A 10,559-nucleotide genomic window follows, 5' to 3' on the forward strand; every position below is an offset into this window, starting at 1 on the left:
GAATCCATTGAAATGTTTTTGAATAGCTAATAAGCTATGAAAATTCTATTTATGATGACATTAAGAAAAAAAAAAGAAGCTCACACCATCAAAGTCCATGTGGATTCCTCATGTATAACTATGGTAGATTTTTAGATGCAATTCTTGTTTAAATGATCCTACCTACAACTAATCTTCTGTTCAATGGCATTTAGTTGAAACTTCACTTTTTTCCAACACATTATGATCAAAAAAATTATTTAGTAAGATGTAATATTTAAATGATCACAAGATACTCTTTTTTTTACTCCCTTGTACATTTATTTATTTTTTTTGAATTTTCACTTGATTGCCATACAAAAACTAGATGATATACAATAGGGGCAAATAAAAAGGCTCAAGATGTTCGAACATCGTGTCAGTACCTGTTACTAATGGATTATTTTGGGATTAATTAATCTTTGCCCCCTTGAACTTTGGCCCTTGTTACAATTTGTCCCCCCTAAACTCCAAATATATACTCTTTACCCCTTCTTTTCGACGGGTTAAGATGAAATTATATTTTTTGTGACCAAAACATCCCTGACTAATTCTTAAACACACATAATAATTGTAACATAATAAATACCAATTTCTTTAATATTTGCTAAATGCATTTAAACAAAATTACACTATGCATTTGATTTTTTAATGCTAAAATGAATTATATAATTCACAAAAAAAAGTTTAAGCAACTCAATGTGTTTATTTCAATGCCATAGCAACACTTCTTTTAAATAAAATAAAATTAATTAGTGCATTTGGAATGAAAAATATTGCTTATATTTTTTATCGTAGAACTTTTTAATGTGTTTTATATGAGATAAAAACGTGATTAAAAATAAAAATGTATTGAAAAATATATTTAGAGAATTTTTACTTTTTTAAATGTAGGATGCAAAGAAAATATAAAAGCAAGGTATGAATGTAGTATAAAATTATCAAATAGCATCCTATTGACTCGTGAAAATCTTGTGAAAACTGCAAAGTAAATGAAAATTATCAAAACTAATCCGTTTAAAATTTAAAGAAAGAAAGATAAGCGACAGAAAACTTGTGCAAGCTTTAGAAATTTTTAAACTTCTTTTTATCCACAATTCAAATTTCCAAATCTTTGGTATTATACCATCTTTTTTAAAAAATTTTTTAAATCATATGATTTTGTTTTTTTTCTAATAAAATATTTCATATTCCGATTAAAAGTATAGCATTATTTTAGAACTATTATGTAAGGGCATTAATGTCATTTTGTAGAACTATTATATGAGATAAAAACATGATTGAAAATAAAATGTATTGAAAAATATATTTAGAGAATTTTTACTTTTTTTAAATGTAGGATGCAAACAAAATATAAAGCAACGTATGGATGTAGTATAAAATTATCAAATAGCATCCTATTGACTCGTGAAAATCTTGTGAAAACTGCAAAGTAAATGAAAATTATCAAAACTAATCCGTTTAAAATTTAAAGAAAGAAAGATAAGCGATAGAAAACTTGTGCAAGCTTTAGAAATCTTTAAACTCTTTTTTATCCACAATTCAAATTTCCAAATCTTTGGTATTATACCATCTTTTTTTTTAATTTTTTAAATCATATGATTTTGTTTTTTTTTCTAATAAAATATTTCATATTCCGATTAAAAGTATAGCATTATTTTAGAACTATTATGTAAGGGCATTAATGTCATTTTGTTAAAAATTTGGGCAAATTCCACTTTACCCTCCTGTGGTTTAGCGTTTTTTTTACATAACCCCCATATGGTTTCAAAAGCTATACATAACACCCTCATGATTTGGATTAAAATGTCAAAGTGACGGGAATGATCATTTTTAAAGGAATCACCTAAAATATCAAAAATACCCTTATGTAAAGTTGAAAATTATTTATTAACCAAGGGGGGTTATGTGTATATTTTGAAAATCATAAGGGAATTATATGGTAAAATATTAAACTATAAGGGGGTTATATGGTAAAATATAAAAATCATACGGGGTTAATGTGTCATGTATTTATAAGGGTAATTTCGATATTTTTAGAAGTTTCGTTACGAATGACTATTTCCATCACTTTGACACTGTAATCCAAACCATGAGGGAGTTATGTATAGCTTTTGAAACCATAAGAAAGTTATGTAAAAAAATGCTAAACCACAAGGGGGTAAAATGTAATTTGCCCTAAAATTTGGATGGAGAATCCATCATTAACATTTGACTTAGTCAATGAAGGGGGTAAAGTATATATATATATATTTTTATTTATTTATTTATTTAAAGTTTAGGGTCAAGGTCAAACGGGCAAACTGTAATTAACCCATGATTTTGCTATATTTCACAGCTTCACTACGAGATATAAATTGTAATAGAAGTTTAAAAAAATTCTTCCAAATCAAAAGCTTACATTACATCATTGGAAAATTAAAAAATTCCATAGGTGTGGCTAGCCACAACTAAAAAGTAACCTCATGAATCTTCTTTTTCTCTTTTTGAAAACTACCTTATTCTTACGGGGGCAAAAAGAAAATGTACTTTATTCCTCTTTATTTTTGCGTGACCCTAATTGATTTTTTTTCCCTTTTTTTTAGTTTCTTATTAGGGAAACCTGACCAGCTTAGCTTAGAAGGAAATTTTCTTCACAAAGAGTTCAAGTTGACAGTAACTGTCAAACTTATAGATTTGCTATTAGTAACACACAAAATATGGCGAATAATGCGGGGTTTCAGAATCTTTAACAGCCAAATCCATTTTTTATTTGTTAATTGATCAAAAGAACATTTGAATAACTTTCATCAACCTAATTTGGGGTTCGAGAAACGTTAACTACCTAATCCATTACTTTTATGATCAACTAATAAAAAAAAGATTAAATTTTTATATATTAACAATGTATATACCATCATTATTGAATGCATAACAACTCATCTGAATTTAAATTTGAAATCTAAATTTTACTTATATATCATGCATCTAACCGGGATAGTTCATACACTATCAATGCATATAAAATTTACCCTAAAAAATCCAAAAAGAGTTGAATCACTTATATGTGTTGTACCAATACTCTAACAATGGTGCACTGCAAGTGGATGCTTAATTTCATAAAGTAATTAGTGAGTTTTGTTAAGTAAATGATTAACTTGGTTGGGGGAGGGTAGAGTTGGGTTAGATGGTAAGGTTGAGTAATTCAAGACCTCCTAACTTTACTTAAAAAAAAAAAAGAGCTTGGTTATAAAATAGTAAAGATTAGTTATGTAATAATATTTTATTGCAGTAAACTTACTATCCTCTATACACTAAAGTTAAATTACTTTTTCTCTTTGTTTTTTTTTCCACTTTTTGTATTTATTTATTTATTTAACGCAAGTCGATACTTAACTTAAAAGACTTGCCATCAATTGTGAGAAACTCACCAAAAAGTACTTCCTTGCTCTTCTACTCTGCTTAAGCAATGCAATTTATCAATGGCAAATTAAGTTAAAACTATGCTTTAATCTGGTGTTTTGCATGTCCATAACCAAACATATCTTTACAGATCAATACGAGAAAGAGATTGGGAAAACATAAACACATAGAAAGAGATTGGGAAAAAACACATATACCTCTTTTAGTTGCTTGATTGAAAAAACCAGAGTGATAATCACACGGAGAAAATTGTTGAGAGATAGACAAGAAATGTACTAATGAGGTCGATTTGGTATATAGGTTGTTAGAAAGTGATGGACAACAAATTGTGGTAAGAATTTTGAGAAGCTACAATGAAAACTAAGGCAAAATATAGGGGAGAGCAGGATATATACTTTCTTATGTAGCTGCAAAATGGTGAAATCCCATTTTGGGTTAGTAGTTATCACACTTTATTCTTTGGCTCCTTGGATTGGTTAACCATCAGTTTACTCTTTTCGCAATCACTGTTCTAGAGGAAATGAAGTCAGCAGCTTATATTATAGAGACAAGTCAAGAATCAAAAACCTCAAAAAGAAAATCCTCAAAACAATCAAGAGGAGCAAAGTATGCTTTAGGCAAATGTGTTAGATCTCATCCAAGAAAGGAATATTGAAGTTCCAAATGGCAAAAGCCAGGTTAACATGTGAAACGCAAGATCTTCCAAAAATAGTTTTAATGTATAGTTTGTTCGATAGAGTTGGAAATTTCCAATTGAATAGAACAAAGCTTTTAGAGTAGATTATTTATCCTATTCATTAATGTCCATCACATACTACGCTAAACGGTAAGAACAACGCTGAGGAGTTGGCAATTTGGATTAGCAAGAAATTTTGAGAAAAAAAATGACTGCTAACCCGTCCACAATTTGTTTTGGCTGATCGCGTAAAAAGTATTTGTAGTATGAACCCATGGAATTAAAACAGAAAATACTTACAAAATCACCGTCTACAAACTTCCCACTCGGACTTAGTTGATCAAACAATCAGCCATATCACACGCCACTACCTGGCGGTGGTGGAGGTGGTGGTGGGCCACCTGGCGGCTAACGTAACATGTCCACAATCACCTATTTGTTTTGGCTAATGGTGTAAAACAATTAGCTAATGCTTCAATATTTGTAGTATGAACCCAAAGAATTAAAACAGAAAATACTTACAGTCTACAAATTTGCCACTTGGACTTGGTTGATCAAACAATGACGCGATGCTATCTTAGTGATACGAAGTAAGCAGATTGTCAGTACCATTATTTTATAATGGTATTTAATGTTTCGCAAAGGACAACACGTTCGATGATGTTGCGAAAATATTAGATAGTTATAGTATGCAAAATAGGGAATGGTTCAAGTTCTATTCAATTGTGTAAATTGGTATAATTTTGATATAAACGTGAATTATAATTACATTAAAAATATATTAATTTACATCGAAATTGTTGCGGAGTTCTATTATTACAGAGTTCGTTTTTAGAGTGGCCATTTTTTTATTGTTTTCCTAAACGACATAGGATAAACACACAAAAATAAGAAGATAGAATGCACCTTACAATTAAAACTCTGATCTTATTCATGCTCACTCTCGCATTGTGAGTTTAAACTTTTCAGACAAGAATACATACGCTTCACATTTTTCCATATATTCTTAAATAAAATATTTGATGTTGTGTCTTATCTTTTTATTTGTTCTATATTCTTAAATGATTCTTGTATAGGCCCACATAAATGATCATCTGCTAATTAGACACGTGGAATTATTCTTAACTATATAGTGATGGTAGCATATTCCATGTGTATGCAATGCTTTAAACATCATAATTAGTTCTTAATATCTTTAGCACTTTACTTGATAAGAAAATGACAAAGTTTTGATGTGTGAAAAGAAAATTGAAAAAGTTGGGAACTTAGGAATAGAACATCACTTCCATAAATTCAAGAGCTTTTGTGGCTAGGCTGTTTGCTTGGCCTTTTTAGGACAGAAATATTGAACTTAATCACTTCACAAGAAAGTGACAAAATTTCAGTATGCAAAAAGAAAAGAAAAGTTGAGAACTTAAGAATGTAGTTCACTTACATAAATTTAATAGATTTGAGTTTGGGTTTAGGCTATTTCCTTGGCCTGTTTTCCGCCAATAGTGCATGCTGTGAAATTTTTGTGTTCAGAAGAATAAAGAGTAATATAGGGCTTGTTCTTGATTGATTATTTTAACTGATTATAGATTTTGATTTTAGATAATCAGTTTTTGTGATGTTTTCAGTTGCTTTTGTATTCTGATTATATGTTTTTTAATAATAAAAAAATTAAAATTTATAATCATCCAAAGAATAACTTTAATTTGCTTATTCTGATTATTCTCCATAATCAGTTTCTACAATCAAATTTTGTAAAATCAAAAGCAACCCAGTATAAGGCATTGTTGGAGAAAGAAATGGTTGTGATATGCGCAAGGTTGACGAATTATTGTGATAACATCTTTGCGGGCTTACTCCTTGAAAGTCAATAACAATGACTCTTTCTTTAATGTCTTGCGGGCTTAATCCTTGAAAGTCTTGACATCTCCACACCCCCAAAAATAGTATCAGAGTCTTTCTTTAGATCATCAACCTGCTTTAGCCAATCAGTAACAATTGATTTAATTTATTCACCATTGTTTCTTGCTGCATCTACCGATCAGTAACATATTGTTTCTTGCTTTAATCTCATACATTTTTCTGCAAAAATCTGATAATGATGACAACATTTTGGGAAAGATCAAGAAAGACAGAGACTTGGAGTAGGGGTGACCATGGCATAGCTTTGAATTGAAATGAGACCGATACTTTGTTGAACTGGAATTAAAACCGAATTTTAGAAATCAGAATCAAAATCAGAACCTTGACTAAAGGTTTAGGCTTATGTTTACCAAAAACTTGAATTGAAACTGAAACCGGTGGTTTAGGACCAATTCAAACTATTTGAAAAAAAAAAAATACTTGTTATCTAAACCTATTCGGCCAATTTAGAGTCCAATATCAATAGTAAGCACCCAATGCCAATAGCCCCAATTCTACTCCAGCAATCCATTGTCCCGTCCCATTAATAAATCCAGACTTCATAACTAATTTAAATCCAAGACCATCTGGTCTAATCAATAGTGAGATATTTTTTTCATAAAGTTTGCAACATTTTTCTTTGTCTATGAAACATGATAATACAATAAATTTCTTACTTTTTTCTATATTCATTTTCAATTTTTATATAGTCATTTTTAAAGCAACGAGTGTTTAAGCATAACTAAAAGAATCGAAACCGTAATAAAAAGAAACTAAAATTGGAATCGGGACAAAATGGAACTAAAACTAGATTGGAACTAGAGGTTCAAGAACTATAACTGTAACTATTCCTGTAAGGGCCAATTCAAATTCCACTTTTTAGAAGAATTGAAATCTGCAATTCTGAAACTATAGCCATGTCTAACTTGAGGCTATTGCTGAGTTCACTCGCAAAAATAGAGAAAGTAGGAAGAGAGAAAAAAGAGAACAACTTCAAGGAAACTAGAGAGCTCTATTTTTTATTTTTCCCCTCATATATTTCACATTTTTCAAGGGAAATTATTTTTTACGAAAGAGGGAGTGACAACAAGTTAGTTGTCACAGCCAAAACTTTATGCTGTGACAACATTTTAGTAATTTTACTTATCACCTACTTAATTATTGACAAAAAACTTGTGTCATTAATGACAATAATAAAGTTTCCATAAAAAATTAATAATTTGGGACAATATGGATTATTGTCATTAAATGAACTTGTTTATGACAATATTAGGTGTTGTCGTTAGATTTTGTCACTAATTTTCATACTTCTAGTGGTGGCCTTATCGAAATGTAACGCAACAATCTTTCTAAGACATAGGAAGCAGTACTAGACATTAAGGAAGTGCAGCTTTCAATTATTGTTGCCTTTCGCTTGTTAATTTTTACCTTTACATGCTTATAAACTTAGCAACTAAATAACCACCATATGATAAAGAAATGCTCTTTGAAATAATAAGACCTGAGTCTTGTACCCCATTCATCATATTATGTATTTTATCATTTTTATTATTTTTACAACTAATCATAATTGGTAATTGTAATATTAATGACAAGTCAATTGTGAAATAAAGGAAAAATAGATATGGTAAAATTTTTTAGAATTAATAGAGCTTCATTTTTGTTTTGAATAACAAAATAGCTATTCATGATGAGTCAATCGATTGTTTCTGGAACATTGTTAATGCTATTAATGAACTAGGATTGTAGCTTTTTAGATATTGCTCAAAACCAAAAAAAAAAAGAAAAAAAGAAAAAAAAAAGGCCCTATTAGATGCAACTAAGGTTATGACTAACCTTTTGTAAAATGGCATTTAGATTGTGGTGCATCATTATCTTCACAACATTATTATTAAAGTAAGAAATTTAGTAAGATGTAATAATTTTAAATTTAAATAGAGATTATGTGTCAAATTTAAATCTCATAAAATAATGTTGTCAAATCTCTATTTAAATTTTAAATTTCCATTAGTAAGATGTAATAATTTTAAATTTAAATAGAGATTATGTGTCAAGGAAAAAGTAAAATTAACATGTTAAACACAAGATTTGCATCTTATTGTTTTATCAAAACATACTCCTTGACCAAATCATAATTGTTCTTCAGAATTCAAATTTCATGAAGACAGAGAAATTTTGTGTGTGTCTATAAGCGCCTCCAACCCTCCCAGTTAGATAGCTGTAAATTTCCACATGAAAGAAGGGGGAAAAAAAAGAAATTTTGGGAGAATGTTTGTCATGCTTTTTGTTTTAATTTAGAAATCATAACATCCAGGGGAAAGTTTCAGTAGGAATAGGCCATGTTACATGGAGTATTTAAAAATAAATAAATAAAACATAGCTTTTCTAAATCACCTACAAACCTAGCCCCACAAGTTCAAAGTGATAGTCGCACAAAGCAATTTTTTTTCTTCTTTGGTAAATATAAGTTTAAATAAGTTCGATTCTGATTACTATCATGGGTCAGTATATGCCTCTGGAATCATAAATTGTTTATAGAAGTTTCACTAACACAGCTCTCACATTGACGGCAGCGGAATTTGAATACACAACGTCTAATGAGAAAGTGATACATTCTTATCAATTAAATCAACTTGTATTGACAATCGTACAAAACAATAAAATGACAACCAATGAAACAAGCACAACAAAACAGCAACTACGACTAACAATTAAGTGAAAATTTGTAGGACTAAGCTCCGAATTCCTCTTGGATTTTTCGACCTTGCGACAGATAGCCAAACAAAATTGGACATCGTGAATCATTCTCTGGATAATCACCTGCTCATGTTGAAATATTTTCTGATTACTTCCCCGCTGGATATGGTAAAGTGTTACGCCAATGCCAACTTACAAACCCGATGGCGGAAAGAATTAGTACAATGATGGCACCCGCACCACCATTCTAATTCTACTGACCATGGATAACAGACTGTGAACAGTAAACATAGAGCTTGAATTTGGTCCCAGACCTGGTACGAAATCGAACACTCAAAAAGAACAAGTGATCACATGTTCTCTCACGTAGAACAGACAAGTCAGAGTCGACAATGCCCCAATCTTTAAGTCTATTCAATGTGGGTAGTCTGCCTCGACAAACAGGCGCCACAAAATGAACGTCAAATAAGGGATATAGCAAGAAGGAAATGATTATTTCCTACCCATTAACTTTCTTCCTTTTTCTTTCTCTTTGGTACCATATGCATTATGGACACGTCCCTACGTGAAGGAAATCTTTTTCAAGGGCAATAGAGGCCAGGGGCGAAGCTACAATTATAAAATGACTTACAAAAAATTTACCCTTCTTTTATTTTGCCCATTCTTGCCCACCTTGAATTTTCAAAATATTTGATCTAGACCCACAATTGTCCCACAAAAGTATTAAAATTTTTCACAATTTCCCTTACCATTTCTACGATGGAAGTTTGAAACAACGCATGATGCTTTTTCTAGTTTCATTCTAATAAATTTTATTTACTTAAAATTGAATTTCACTTATATGTCCAACTATACGAATTAGAAGTGAATCAAATATTTATTTGACTGTTTGATTGTATACACATTATCTACCCATATGTGTAATATTAATAATTCTACAATTTTATACTATTAGCTAGATAACTTAATAGCTACAATTCATAATAAATAAGAAGCTATAAAAAAATTATTTTATTTTTGTAATATTGAATAAATTGATTCATGTCTACTAAACTTATAATAAACACCAAGTTGCACCAAAAGTTCACAAATCATATGCTATGAGTTTAACCTAAAATTATGGCATCTCTTAAATTAAGATCCTAACTCCGCAACTAATAGAAACCTGATTTCTCAACTTTTCTTCAATTCCTTAATTCTCTTCTTTTCTTCCTTGGTTTGGTTCTATATATCAGAGCACTTCCTTCTAATAGTACACACTACACCATTAAACCTATATTAAAATATACACAACTATTTGACTGGGGGATGGTTGCATTTGAACAAATATATTCAATAATTTCGCATGTTAACTTCAAATTTTTGTTTTGCATCTTTATTTTCTTTTATGGAATGAGATCTAGCAATTGTGGGGCTAACAAATTGGGCAGAATAATACCTTGCTCTACTAGATTGTTTTGGTTTTTTTTTTTTTGGGCCTAATGTCAACTTCAATAGTCTTTTGTCGGATGAGATCTAGCGATTGTGGGGCTAACGAAATTGGCCGGAAGCATTCTTTGCTCCACGAGATTGTTTTGAGATTATTCTTTTCGAAGCTTGGAATCTTGACTTTTTTCCAACAATAGACAGATTGGAATAAATTAAACCTAATCCTCAAACCAACCTAAAAGGCAAGACTTCCAGGTTAGTCCAAGGGACTTAAATCCTGCCACTCAGACTCTTACTGGACCGATATGGGAGAAAGGGGCAGGGAAAACACCGACTCGGGGAGTAGCTGTTAACCCTTCGAATTCTTGACTTGTACCCATTAAATTCATTACATTTGCAGTACCCTGGGCCCCAACCAGGAGTCCCACATCTGTGGGGAGAGGAC

Source organism: Coffea eugenioides, unplaced genomic scaffold, assembly GCF_003713205.1.
Source record: "Coffea eugenioides isolate CCC68of unplaced genomic scaffold, Ceug_1.0 ScVebR1_2524;HRSCAF=3567, whole genome shotgun sequence".
Lineage (NCBI taxonomy): Eukaryota > Viridiplantae > Streptophyta > Magnoliopsida > Gentianales > Rubiaceae > Coffea > Coffea eugenioides.